Genomic DNA, 13037 nt, shown 5'->3' on the forward strand with positions numbered 1-13037 from the left:
CACAGGAGTATCATTTATTAGCATGACAGCCCAGTTAGGTTCCAGAGCATCAAACATCCTTGTCTTTGTTGGGAAATGCATCCTTCAGCATCTTCATGAGGGGACAAAGCCAAGGGCTGGCATGGGTAGCATGGTCTCATGGATAGCCTGGTAAAAATCAGATTAAAGCAGAGCCAAGTTTGGCCTTTGAGCACTTGAAGGTTTGTTTCTGAAGGATGTATGCTAGGGCTAAAATAAGGAGCACACTTCCAGGAGGGCAAGGAGGGAGAGTTTAAATCCTGCTGAAAGGGAAACTCTTGGGTAGTCTGGGGTGACAGAAAGGCATGCAAACATGTGGGCATCCAGGGGCCTGGACTGTGGCTTTACTGGGGATATGAGCTTGTTCCAAAGGGTTGATGCTTTCCATGGCACTTGGCTGCTGCAGACAGGAGACTACCACGCTATGATGTGTGGTGCAAAACTGTATGATTTTCCTCCATCCAAACATCCTCATAAAGCTTGGTTAGCATCAGGACCACTGCACATGGAGCATGGCTGATGCTGAAAATCAAGTGATTTTTGGAAAACTCTCTTTTTCCTTGCTTTGGGTGAAGCGCTGCTGTTCTAGAATTTACAGCATAGGGCAAACACAAAACACAAACCCATTGGAAACAAGACATCAGGACCTCATGTGCTCACCAAAGGGCTGTTTTTCACATGAGCATGTTTTCCTCCTGCAGTGTCAAGGGCTGTGGGGGATCAGAGCCCTGTGCTGTGGCCCCTTGCTGTTGGTGGCAGCTCTGGGAGCAGGGCTTGGCTTTCAGGACTGATCCTTGCCCTGCTGCACTCAGAAGGTGACCCAGTGAGATTTCCAGATGTTTCTCTAGATCTGTCCCAGTTTGGGTCTGGATACCACCATTTTGGGATTTTTGCTGTTCTGTCCTGTGCAGAGGCCTGGAGCACTGGAGGAGCTTGTCCTTGCCCTGGACCAATGACAAAAAAAGCAAGCACCTCAAGACAGGAGGAGAACATGGATTGATTGATTTAATTTCAGTCTGTGCTGCTTGCACACACTGAGGGCTCTTTGCAACTGACTGAAAAATCCACTTGAATAGAAAATACAAGCACAATTAAGCACTTACTGCTGTTTACTTTTGCAATAGGAACAATTGATCCTTCTTCCTTCGGACTTCCACCTCTAACCCTAATTCCTTGCTCTGCACACAGCCAAGCACAGTTCAGACAGGGGAAACAGTAAGAGAGATTAAGATTCTGGACTTCAGTTAGAAACATAAATCAGCTTTGAAGTAGTCACATTTTTTGGCCTAACTAAAGGAAGTCATCTGTACAAAACAGGCTATGGCCACTTTCTTTGTTGTAGCTAGAAATATGCCAACTTCCTGGCTGCTGAAAAATACTTCTTTTTGTTAGTTTTTTCATGACAGTGGGATCATGTAGCTGGCAATGCTTGAAGAGAATCTTAGATCAGGGGGAAGAAAGAGGCACTACAAAGGCACTGCTGTGGCAGTGGCTGACAGCATGGCCAGACACAGAACCCCTTGGTGATACACCGAGAAAGGAGCTGAATGGAGGATATAGCACGAGGTTGTGGTCTGTAAATGGAGCACATTGGAAGGAGCAAAAATGCCCCCGTTCCTTTGGGGCCATTTATTTTCATGCCTTTATTCCGTATTTGCCTCGCTGGGGATGACACATTTCCCAACACTATGTTACTGGTGGATTTTTTATAGTTGGTGACTTCTAACTCATCCCCTGTTAGCTGGGAGGTAGGTCCTGGCATGTCCTGGGACGTTGGCTCATTGCCACATCAGCAGAACCAGCCCCTGTTCCAGGACCTGCCTGGGAGTCTCAGTGACAGCATGGAGCCCCTGTGCTCTGGGGCTGCTGGCACAGCTAGCCCAGCATCTCGCCTCACCAGCCAGCAGAAAGTTACTCTACTTCTGATATGGGTAAGAGTAAACTATTTTCTCTGCTTGAACATATATTTAACAGATGAAGCTTTCCCCCTTTGGCTTGTTGCTTCTTAAACCAAATCACATCACTGATTTAGTTTATGCGACAGCCCTCTAAAAGAGTACCATTGACTCAACTGAAGTGGACAATGGGAATGACCATGATTTCTGCTGGAACAAAAAAAAAATCAGCACCAAGACTCCACCTCATGCATGGCAAAAACTAAGAGAGACACCAGAACAGCCTTTGGGATAATTACTTTGTGTGTGAGACGCAGTAATATATTTTATTTTTCCAGTGAAGTGAAGTTACAAAGTTATGATTTAAATACTTCAGGACTACAGCAGTGGGAGGGGAAGTGCATTGGGGTATAAAACATATGAAATTTCTGCTGACAAAGAATAGCTGAGAAATGTGCAGGAATAACAGAACTTCAGCTTCACATCTGTTCTTAAATGTGTAAAATAACTAAAACCCCACTGGACATTTTCCACTGACAAATCTGGACAGACTGGACTTTATAATAAAACTATTTTCTCTCCATAACCAGCTATGAAAACTTCAAAGCAAAATGTACTGTTCTTCACTTTGGTGTCCCACTGTCCTTTTGGTGCTCAGTGTCCCACATGACACTGATGCAAGATGAGAGGTTATTGCTCTAAAAGCTCTCTTCCCTAAAGAGGGAGCATCTGCAAACATGGTGGCTACACAGCTCAGTGGCTTTGAAGACAGGGAAATGCCATCTTTTTTTCTGAAGCCTGGCACACAACCACCTTCCCGCTGGCCATGGCAATGTGGCTGCTGCCAATTGAGGCTGAGGCTCTGTAAACAGAACTCAGAGAGGTGGGGATGCTGCTTTGTGCTGCCAGCACTGATGTCCCCTGTGGTGGGTTACCTCAGCCAGGACACCAGCATGCTGACAGCACTGCCCAGGTGCCTCTGTTCACCTTGCAGCAGCACATGCTGCTCTCCAGGCATCTCTCTGGTAGCAGTAGCCTGCACAGGTACATGGGCTGTCCACAGCATCTTCACAAACTGCTCAGACACAGACTCTTTGATTTCTCAGCTCTTTGTGGGCTGCTGTGTTTTTATTGTATTTCTGAATGGTGATGATTTCCCACTGATCTCCAGAAAAATGTTGTAGGGTTATGAGTGTGATCATGGTTTGTGCTGTATCATTAGGTAAGTGAAGGGATTGCACAGGGAAAAGATCAGGGAGGGCAGAACCAGGGTGATTTGAGTTACCATGGGCAGTTTGGCTCTGGTGGCATTTAGAGTGTGACACAGATCTGAAGAGACATTGTTTCATGGAGTAACACAGTATGACCTGGTTCCTGGTGCAGTTAGGTAAGGTGTGCACTCTGACCTTCCCTCCCCAAAGAAAATGACCAATCTTTACATATACTTGGAGAAATACAGATAAATATACTGATATATATGTTTATGGATCCACATAAATACTCTGCTGGTCCAGGTATCTTCCAACACAATTCTTATTCCTGCTGATCCAGTGAGGATCTTCAGGGACAGAAGCCTCCCAGAACAGGGCTGCAAGAAGCAGCACGTACCACCATGTCTCTACACTTCCATCTCCAATATTCACCATGGAAAAGGACAGCAGTCGTGCAACTGTCGCTGCTCATCAACATCCCAGCACTGGAGAGACACAAAGGGCACCAGAATTCACTCTCATAATCTCTGTCCATTGAGTGTGGTTGCAGAAAGTCAGATGTGATCAACCTCAGAGCACAAGCGATCGCTGCAGTGCTTCTCCTTTGTCACGACAGAGGCAAAACAGAGGCTGTGTGGGTCCTGTCTGTTCCTCTGGAAGGAGTGCCACAGAGTGGTCTGGCTCAGCATGGTGAGACTCCTCCAGTAGCAGGCACCTAAATATTTAATTTGGTTTCTATGCTATCAGTGTCCTCCCCAACAGTTTCTGGTGACTCATTTACCAGGTGTTGTGCAGGGATATAATCCTTGGCAATGGGATTATTCCACTGGTTCTGTAGAAATCACTCACTGGTCATATGCAGATTAATAGAGAAGGACACCAGCTAATTAATTTTTTGTTACATGCACAAAATGAAAGTGCTTTATGGGATGCATCTCATTTTCTAAGCAAGCTTGTGGGAAGGATTTCTCTCCCTCCAAGTTCATGCGCTGGAATGTGGAACTGAAATCTTTTCAGAAGAATGCCAAACTGGCAGGGGCATGGGCTTGAAGTCAGAGACTGTCAGTTCTGTCTGTTTAGGGGTTCAGTGTGCCCATACTTGGCTTTAGACATCTGATTTATGCCAAATGCAACCTGCTCTGGGCTCACAAACATGATCTGAGTGTGCAGGAACAAGCTGGAGATGAAGCCTGGCTCTCCACACTCGCTGTAAACAGATCTTTCAGAGTGGGAGTGTAAGTTGCTACATTTTTTCTCTCTTTTTTTTTTTTTTTTTTTTTTTTTTTTTTTCTGTCCTGTAGCATGGGTAATGTTTTCTTGGATAGAAGATCTTCTCAGCTAGCAGGGTCCAACATCCAACTGTGACACCATGGTGGAAACTACAGAAGGATCCTGTCTCCCTGAAAGAACTAAGAAGTAAAAAAAGTATCTTCATGGAGCAAAGAGGCAGGTTTTGGCATCCAGGCCAGACAGGAAGATGGGGAGCAGGCTGGGGCTGAGGGGAGTTGCTGGGGTGATGTGGGCACATACTCAAAGAAATGGAGCAGGGCTTGTCCTTTCCACCAGTCAGCTGAGGGGCTCTGCAGATGGACAGGAAAAGGGCAGGCCAATATTTCTGAAAAGGCTGCAGTGGTGTATTAATGCAGAGAGTGTTCTTCTGCTTGAGGAGGCAAACATAAAAGACAGACAAGCACTTTGGGAAAAAACCCATCATTTCAGAGTACGCCTGCTCTCTGGAAGCGTGAGGACCAGCACACTTGACAGCAGCCACCAGGAACTCTTCCCCAAGCCTGTCCAAGGCTTTTCAAGAGCAGAGTCAGCTCAGACCAGGCTCACAGTGGTGGGGCAGGTGGGCTGCCATGCCATGCTGTGCCATCCCATCCATGGGGCAGCTGGGAGAGGCTCCCCAGGGAGCAGCTCCACAGCCTGCACCACCTCTGATGGACATACAGTGCTGCTCTCGCCTGCCATTAGCACATTTTAACATCATTAATCTTTCAGGAAAATTCTGCAGTATTCTAAAGCACACCCTAGGTAGCAAGTTAAATTTGTGTGTTTAAACAGAGTCTTTTCACCTTTTCACTGTGAAGATGCAGCAACAGTACTGCTTGCTAGGGATTTGATGATGTCAGCGTTGGGGATAAGATGAGGCAAATGGAAAATCTTCACCAGAGCTCACCTCCTCTGCAAAACAAAGCTGAAATTTTCAAGCATACACCACAAGGGTTTAAGCATGCAACTCTTGTGCCCCTCAGAGTAGCCAATGTGAGTCCATGGACATGCTACACTGCTGGTGTTCTCTCATAGGCACTGAGGGAGGAGGAGGATTTAGAAATAAGGTGCTGGAGTTGAGTGGGAGGAAAAGGGAGGGAAGGAAGGTAGATATAGAGGTTATAATTACATGCAAACCTGCTGTTGAGGTTTTTTTTTTTTTCTGGAGAATACCACAGAACTCAACAGGGAAAAAGCAACAACATGCTGTGAGCACTGCAGAGAATTAAGAGAAAATTGCATCCTTACTGTACAATGCTATAATTACCCTGAGATCAGAGCAAGGAAGACTTAATTTCAGTGATCTTGTTAGGAACATTTAAACAAACTGGATATATGCAGGCCCATGAGACTTCATGGGATGTACCCATGAGTGCTGAGGTCTAGCCAATGTCATTGCAAGGTCACTCTGTAACCTCGGCAATCAGGAGAGATACCTGAAGACTGGAAGAAAGAAAATAGTCATCCTCTTTCAGGAGAGCTGAAAATAAGATCTGGGAAACTTTGGCAAAGAAGACCAATGGTGTCATGGGCTACATGAGATAAAGCTTTGCCAGCAGGTCCCCTCTCATGCCTGGAGTGATTTGTCCAGTTCAGGGTTCACATGGACACACTGGAGAGAGAACAATGAAGGATCATGAAGCTGATTACAGGACTGGAGCCATCTCTTATAGAGGGCGAAGTTGAGAAAGCTGGGACCAGTCAGCCTGAGAAGGCTCAGGGAGGATCACACCCCTATGTATATAAATACCCAAAGAAAGGGTTTACAGGAGATGGGGTCAAGTTCTTTTCAGTGATGCTCAGTGATAGTACAAGAGGCAATGAGCAGAAGCTGAAATGCAAGAAATTCTATTTAAACACAAGAAAAACATGTTCTGCTGTGAGTGTGGTCAAGCACTGCAGCAGGCTGCCCAGAGAGGTAAATGGAAGAAACTCCCTCCATCCTTGGAGACATTCAGCATCAACTGGACATGACCCTGAGCAAGCTGTTCTAGCAGACCTGCTTTGAGCTGGAGTTGGACAAGATGATCTCCAGAGGTCCCCACCAGTCTTATCCAGCCTTTTAAGACTGTGATTCCAATGTTACCTGGCTTCAATTTGTCATGATTTTTATCTCTTCATTCAGAGATTGATAGAATTACTTTTTTAGTGAATGACAGTTTTTTGTTGGTAAGAAGCATGTGATAAACCAGACTTTGTCAGCTCTCAGTGCAAACAGAAAAGTCTACAGCTCTTCACAGGGATTAAACACTGCAGCTACTACATGTATACACCAGGTCTTGAAAGAATTACCCTGGAATAATGAGAAATTTGTAGGAAAATGTCACAGCACAAGTAGTAACATTATTCTTACATGTTCATTCTGACAGGTTCATGCTTACAGGACCATGAACAAACCTTCTGGGAAGACTCTCTTTCAAATTTGGTTTCCTTACCAAAAAGATTCAATTAAGGCAAACCCAGGACATGGAGAAATCCATGGAGGGATGGGAAAGATTTCCTAGTTCACCTGGAATGTCAGCAAAGCCCTTTCTAGTCAATGACCTCATGCTCCACCCTCAGGAGAGAAGTCCAAGCAGGTTGGTTCAGAGCTTGCAAGGAGGGCTTTGGTGTGTCTGACGTGTGCTCCTGCAGAAGCAGCTATTTCACGCTAAAAATATGTATTTTTAGCACAGCAGCTTGCAACCTTATGCTGAGAGAAAGAAGCTGAGCCAAGGGAGGGAGGGCTGATGCCACAAGGTCTGTGGCAGGCAGATGCATAATTTCATGCTGAAAGAAATCACCTCCTTATACAAGCTGCCTCCTTTATCCCTCCCACCACTATTGGTGGCATTTTTCTTTCTAGAAAGTGAGCCTACCACATAGAAAGAGTAGTTTATCTTCTCCTTTTAGGAGATGTTTTTTGCTGGCAGAGATTTTCTTTGCTTTTCATAGTTTCCCAAGCACTTGTGGTGGAACGTTTCTAAACACCCTTGAGTGGAGCCCATCAGCTCAGTCATTACGTGGCTGGGAGCAGATGCCTGGTGAGGAGAAGTGCTCAGTTTTGTCAGCCCCTTGCACCTCTGCTGGTGCAGGGCCATGTGCCCCGAGAGCAGGACAGCCTGCACCCTGTGGTGCCACGTGGAGCTCCACAGAGCAGCAACGAGGAGGCTTGGCTGTGGTTCAGCTGAGCAGTAAATGTTTTTTGACAAGGAACAGCAGTGTGAAGTTTAGTCTTCTGTGCTGCACTGAAGTAATCCAAAATTATTATCTACAGCACCACCCCACCCACTGGGTTGCTACTCCTGGGAGCAGACCACCCAAACTCTCTCTCTCAGTGCATTACAGGCTACTGCAAGGCCATGTCCATGTTATCCTGACACACTATGGGATGGAGAGCTTTCTACAGACCATTTGCCATCATCCAGGACTGGTTATGTTTAAACTCCACTCAGATAAAAGTTTTTTATATTAATGCTGGGGATAAACTCAAAATCTAAACAGGAGAGGGTGTTTCGCTGCCTGCTGACTGCCCTTTTTCCAACATTCATCCAGAATGTGGACTTAGAACCAGAAAGGTATAAATGGTGCAGCTGTCCAGCACTGACTAAGCTGGCAGGTGAGAAAGAATACAGAGAGCAGGAATTATTGATCTCAATAAAGAGCCTGCCTGGGGCTTTTCCCAGCACAAGGGAGAGAGGAAAGTAAATTTCAGAGATAGGTGTGAACAGGCCAGAAGATGGGGGACAGCACACGGCCCAGGCCCTGACGTGCATGGTTTTAACAAGATGAAAAGTGTGAATCAAAAGGCAGAGAAGCACAAGAAGTCACAAGGCAGTACCTGCCCTGGGCTACAGCTGGGCACCTGAGTTGCAGAGGGCTCCCAGTGGGATGCTCTGTCCCCAGCTGCAGAGGAAGCCATGGATGCACCTCACCCTTTGGTGTACCCCTACCTCCCTGCTGGGCTCCCAGAAAACGGCTGGTGAGTCTGCAGGGGTGCTGGGGGCACTGCCAGCTGGGGCTGGGTGACAGAGGGTGATGGGGGAGCTGACTTGCTGCCGTGGGCACTCATCAGGCACACGTCACACAGGATACATGTGCAGCAGCTGCTTGCAAGGGCACAGCACCTCTACATGCACATGGGGCAGAGCAGCTACAGCACAGGGAGAGAGCAAACCCCTGAGGATCCCAGAGATCTCCACCCAGGGGAAAATGGGGCTCCAGCTTGTAATGCACTGGTGTTTCAGATGGATGATGGGCAAAAGGCCTGTGTTTATCCAGCATGAGCCTAATTGCCTACAAATGTTAAGCTTCATATTTACTCATGACAGTCTCACAAACTGTTCCAAGAATCACATATCAAAAGCATCTCTCTGAAAGGTAGAGGGGGTTTCTGTACCATTCAAGAAGCAAGCATTTTCCATGACAGAGAAAATTTCCAGGTTTGAGTTGTACTGGATGGTGATAAAGCTACTTCACTGGCACCTGTTTTGTAATGCAGGTGCTTGTAGCGAGCTGGTTCTCACCCACAGTCCATCAGTGCCTGCTCAGGCCTGGTGCAGTACAGAGCCACTCACGTGCTGATAGCAGCCATCTGCCTGCCTTTGCTGTCTGGTTGTAAAATACAAGTGAAAGCTCTTCAAGCTGTGTAAATGCCTTAAAAGGGAGAAAACAGAATTAACACGGTTTTCATGCTATGTAGAAAACATCTTCTCCCTCCAGTGTTATATCAAGAGAAAACATGCTGTGCGTTGTATCTCTGACAGGGATGAACAGCATGCAAACATGCCCATGGACTTTGCAGGCAAAGGAGGGAATTGTGCCCTTTCCATGTTAACATTTATTAACTTCCCTCAGCTGGAATTTCCATTTCCAGGAAGAAATAGAGCACTTTTTCAAGGTTTCAGAATTGGAACAAAACCCAGGAGCATCACAGCAATCAAGGTTTCCTCTCTCCCTTTTTGGGAGTTGGAGGTGATGTTCTGGGGAATGCAACTTTTCAGGGAATCCCCGAGAACAGGCAGCGGGGGGGGAGGATACTGAGAAGCTCTCTGTGAGCCACACATGTACCCTAGAACTTCCCTGATTAGAGCTGCAGCTTGTTCAAGCATCGAAGCATAATTATTCCCAGCTCCAAAATCCTGTTGGATGAGGATAGAACTTTTAGTCTTACCTCTTCTACACCTCGAGAAGTGAAAGCTGCAGGCTCCGTGCTATTGCCCAAGGACTGTCACAGGGGGATTTCCCAAGGAGCAGCTCCTGAGCCAAGCGCTGCGAGCGGTTCCTGCGTCACGGAGGCTGTGTGGGCATGGGCACGGTACAGCCGAGCTGGGGGCGGTTGCCTTAGGAATACAGCCCACGTCAGCCTTTTTCTGATTAAACACAGAGAACATGAGTTATTAGAAACCGGCCTGATACTTACTGCCGGCAGGCTGCAGGAGCTCAAAAACGCAGAAGCAAACCGTGCTGAGGAGGCAGGCGGAGGGCAGGGGCTGTGGGCTGTGGGCTGTGTCCGGGCGCTTTAGGGCCGCTCCCGCAGGGACCGGCGCTGCGCGGCCGTGCGGGCGCGCCCGCGGAGCGGGACAGCGGCGGGGCCGGCCCGGGGCAGCCGCGCTGGACGTGCCGGGCTCGGCTGAAAGGGCTGCGGAACGCTGCTAAAAGGGGTGCGGAACTCAGCTAAAAGGTGTGCCAAACTCAGCTAAAAGGGGTGCGGAGTTCTGCTAAAAGGTGTGCGGAGTTCTGCTAAAAGGTGTGCGGAGTTCTGCTAAAAGGTGTGCGGAACTCTGCTAAAAGGTGTGCGGAGTTCTGCTAAAAGGAGTGCCAAACTCAGCTAAAAGGTGTGCGGAGTTCTGCTAAAAGGTGTGCGGAGTTCTGCTAAAAGGTGTGCCAAACTCAGCTAAAAGGTGTGCGGAGTTCTGCTAATAGGTGTGCGGAGTTCTGCTAAAAGGTGTGCCAAACTCAGCTAAAAGGTGTGCGGAGTTCTGCTAAAAGGTGTGCCAAACTCAGCTAAAAGGTGTGCGGAGTTCTGCTAATAGGTGTGCGGAGTTCTGCTAAAAGGTGTGCCAAACTCAGCTAAAAGGTGTGCGGAGTTCTGCTAAAAGGTGTGCGGAACTCAGCTAAAAGGGGTGCGGAACTCAGCTAAAATGTGTGCGGAACTCCACTAATAACAGGTGTGCGGAACTCTGTTAACACATGTGCAAAACTCAGCTAAAATGTGTGCGAAATGCTGCTAAAAGGTGTGCGGAAGTCAGCTAAAAGGTGTATGAAACTCAGCTAAATGGTGTGTGAAACTCAGCTAAAAGGTGTATGAAACCCAGCTAAGTGGTGTGCCAAACTCAGCTAAAAGGTGTGTGGAACTCAGCTAAATGTGTGCAAAACTGTTAAAAAGGTTTGCAAAACTCTGCTAAATGTGTGCGAAACTCAGCTAAATGTGTGCGAAACTCAGCTAAATGTGTGCGAAACGCAACTAAAAGGTGTGCCAAACTCAGCTAAAGCATGTGCAAAACTCTGCTAAAAGGTGTGCAAACTCCACTAAAAGGTGTGCAAAACTCTGCAACAAGTTGTGCCAAACTCAGCTAAAACATGTGCAAACCTCAGCTGAAGGGGTGTGCGAAGCTGCTGCCTTCGAGCAGCTACAGCCAGAAGGGGCTCATGGAGGTGCAGCACAAGTTTCCCTCCAGAGGCACAGAGAAGTCTCCTGCGTTTTTTTGTCTTGTGTGCTGAGCCACCAGAGAACGTGTGCATTTTTGCTGTTGACAGGTTTCACTTGAGGATGAAGTGGTATAGCCACTATGAAGTAGTATAGCCACTCTTGTGTTAGACTACAGCAGAATAGAATAATTTAATATCTTTATTTTTTACTGATTATGGGAAACTTCCTTACTCTACCTCCACTGATCAGCTATGCAGAAAAAAAAAAATCCTTGTATGTAGATGTGTATAAAATGCCTTAGAACTGTGAGGAAGGAACAAGAAAACTTCCATGAGCAGCTGAGATATCCAGCTTTGAACAATGTCAGGATTTTGAGCATCTTCTCAGCAGCACCTTTCTCGCCAAAGGAGAAAATCAAAGGGGACTCCATTTCTCTTAATTTTTATAGGAATCATACCAAACCTAGCACTTCTTAAAAGTAACTTTATTTAGATTAGTGCATTAAATAAATGCATATAAAAATAGCCTAATATAACAGCAATTATTACACCATCCAAATCTAAATACAATCTTTATGCCTGGATGTTGAAATGTGTGTGAAAAAGATTTAGCAAAAGATGTTTTTTTATTCTATTATGCTACTTCTTACTCTGGTTTTAGAGATATTTATATGGAAAGATTAGAGTGTAGCATATGATCTATACTCCTTTTTTTCAAACTTATTTCAGCAACAAACAAACAGTAATGGCAGTGTTAAAGAAGGCTATAATAACTTATTTAATTAAAAATATCACAGTTATTTAAACATTTGAAATAGTCATTCTATGCTTTTATCACAGCAACAATGGAGCTATTTGTTGGATCAAATTTCCAGACAACTTCCTCTTCTTCCAGATATACACTGGCTCATTTACAGGAACAAAGACCAAACTGGAACAGACAACTGGCTCACCAGACCCACTGGCCATTCATCACAGCGGGATGCTTCAGAGAGGACATGCTCCGTTTCCTCTTCCCAGCATAAACTATTCTGTAATTGATTTTTTTAGTGAATTTTCAAAGTTGCTGAAAAGATTTGGGACTCAACACTGGAGCCCTTTGAAAACTCAAGTTCATTTACATACAGATGCTTCTCTGTATCAGAATGTGGTGCTCTGATCTGTGCTGGCATGCATTTCACATAAGAGTGCAGAAACAGAAATAAAAATCCCCTCCCATAATTATTCTTTATGTCTTTCTTCATAATCAAGAACAATCGAGATCCTCAGCTAGGGACTACTGTGGAAAGGCATTAAGTGACAGATACTTCCACAAACACTGTCTAGGGCTTTAGCCCTCCTAGAATAGAAATCTCACCTTTGGGCATGTATGCAGAATTTCCCTGTTGGATTGGTTTTTATTTTGAAACAAGCCTCACCCACAATAAAAAAAATAGATTCAATTGAATTATTTTGATGAGGCTGAAATAAAAATATCAGTTACCACCCACTTCCCTTCTGAACTGTGTTGCAAGCTCAAATCATTGCTCATATTGTTATTTCAAACTTATTATCACCTAACTGGGTGTCCTTCCTGTATGAGACAGATTTTCATAAGATAACCAACAGAACCCCAGAGAAAGTAATTGTTATAAATGCTTAGGACTGATAGAGGGAGGAAAAGTTTTATAAAAGTCTACATTGTGCTAATAAACATGTCAAGACAAAGTATGATCACAGAAAACATTATGTTCAGCCATTAGAATTTATTTCCTTCTTTTAAAAAGAAAGAAATAGTACATGGTACACAGTACATCTTTGATCTTGCAGCACTACCTCCAACTGCTTCAAAAATCTATTCAGCTCTCAAGACATGTGACAAAGAGAGAATATTTTTCCTTGAATGTATGTGGTGCAGAACATAAAAAAACCTGGATGGTTTTGGTTGTAATGTTTGTCACAACATATATTTGAGCAATGCTGTAAGATATTTCACATTTCTCTCCCTGGTATGAGAAAAACTGACAGTTAA

The 13037-nt window shown here is 45.5% G+C and overlaps 1 long non-coding RNA gene across 1 annotated transcript; it reads right to left on the reverse strand.

Moving 5' to 3' along the window:
• Positions 1-2201: 2201 nt before the first annotated feature.
• On the reverse strand, positions 2202-9938 carry LOC110477338 (uncharacterized). The gene is made up of 3 exons (XR_014950779.1): positions 9798-9938; positions 9549-9717; positions 2202-9031 (listed from the first exon to the last, which is right to left on the reverse strand). It is a non-coding gene; the product is annotated as an uncharacterized LOC110477338 (long non-coding RNA).
• Positions 9939-13037: the final 3099 nt, after the last annotated feature.

Source organism: Lonchura striata, chromosome 2 (genome assembly GCF_050655825.1).
Source record: "Lonchura striata isolate lonStrDom1 chromosome 2, ASM5065582v1, whole genome shotgun sequence".
Taxonomy (NCBI): Eukaryota; Metazoa; Chordata; class Aves; order Passeriformes; family Estrildidae; genus Lonchura; species Lonchura striata.